Genomic DNA, 1,748 nt, shown 5'->3' with positions numbered 1-1,748 from the left:
TGCAAATAAACTTGCTTTTTTTCCTACTCCTTGAGCCACTTCGTTGCCTCTCGCTTGTACCTGTAATAGATCCCCTTGGGTCTGTTCTCTGGATCTTTATTGGGAGGACCGCTCCGCATTAGGATGTTTAAGACGCAACTGAGCGGCGCAACTGCTTTTAAAAAAAATAGGGGGCTGCGTCTGCTTTCAAGTTGCCAGAGTGTTTGGGGACAGACGGGCTAAAGCCAAATTGCCGGGGTGTAAGTTTCAATATCATAAACCCTTTGAGATGCAAGGCGAAGGGAGAGTGCGACGGACGGTATGCTAGTTGGACGTTTTTAACGGGCAAAAAGGCTGTACTTGTGTGTAAATAAAATGTTATGCACTGTTCGGTGCGTTAATGCGTGTGCGTGCGTGCACGTGCGTGCGTGCGGGGAGCGGTCGTGTAGCGGCTAACTTGCTGCGCTACGAGTCTGGCGAAACGAGGTCGATTCCCGCTCACGGCCAACACCCAGTGACGATTATCTGAACCGGTCCTCGGCCTCTCCTAGGTCCACTCAGCCTCAAATGAGTACCAAGTGCGGTGCGTAAACTTCGCCACTAGGGAGACAAAGGCGGCCGGGCGTGGTGCTGGCCACACACCACCTCATGTGCTGTACCAGCCTTTACAGCTGTGACTTGCTAACAGCACTTGCCCCCAGTGTTACAATCAATACGGGGGATTTTTGTATTTGTGTTATAGGTGGGGAGTGATGTTGTGGTGGCTAATGTACTTTGCTCTGACCCTAGAGCCCTGAGTTCTCTTCCCACTCTCGGCCAACATCAGTGACAAATATCTGAACCAGTCCTGAGCCTCCCCTAGGTGAACTCAGCTTCAAATGAGTATCTGGTGCAGTGAGTAAATATCAGTAATGGGGAATAAACTTTGCTATGATCCTGGTCAGCACGGTTTCGTTTTATTGAAATAGTAATGGCAAATGGTATCTGAATCTGTCATGGGCATCCTGTAGGTTGACTCAGTCATACAAAAAATATCAGTTGTGGTGGTGGCTTTCCCGTAACCAGTGGTGAAAATTCCACATTCCCATGATGAGAGCAAGTCAATACCAAGAATGACCAGTGCTGACTTGCACAAAAATATTCCCTATTTTATCGCCCCCTGATGGATGATTTTTATCTTCCTCTATAAGACAACGATGGACTTGTTTACCCACAATGAAGATTTTATGTTGCAATCTGTCAAATGTAAGACGAGAGTGGTATTAATGTCAACTTCGTTAAAGACATGTAGATTAAATGAAGGCTTTAAATACGAAACAATCTGAAGCTAAACTCGAAGAAGTATTTACTGACAACCGTCATTTCCCACGACTTTGTTTTTCTCTAATCTTTAGGACAGGCTGCACTCAACAAATATTTGTTGCGACAATATCGACATTCACTGTTGACTTGGAATGTTCCTTTCAAAGATTTCAACACGGTCCGTACCCAACAAGACCGTTCCTTTAGGCACGCAGCTTACTCGCAGTGTCAACCGGGTGATGTGCGCTGTGCAGCCTGCATCTGCCCGTTAAAAATCTCGAGCCACGCCGCATTGATATGAACGGAAGAACGGACGGAACCAAGTGACGCGTAGTGCACTTTAGAGGACGTCCACTGGTGAGAGAGGGAGCAATCAAACATGTCCACCTGAAAGAGCCATTGCATCGCAGCATCGTGAGATGTCACAGAGGCTTTTGCATAGGCCTTCATCCAGCAGTAGACTGACC

Source organism: Lampetra planeri, chromosome 26 (assembly GCF_965212315.1).
Source record: "Lampetra planeri chromosome 26, kcLamPlan1.2.h2, whole genome shotgun sequence".
NCBI classification, from domain to species: Eukaryota; Metazoa; Chordata; class Hyperoartia; order Petromyzontiformes; family Petromyzontidae; genus Lampetra; species Lampetra planeri.
This window is presented reverse-complemented; position numbering follows the sequence as displayed.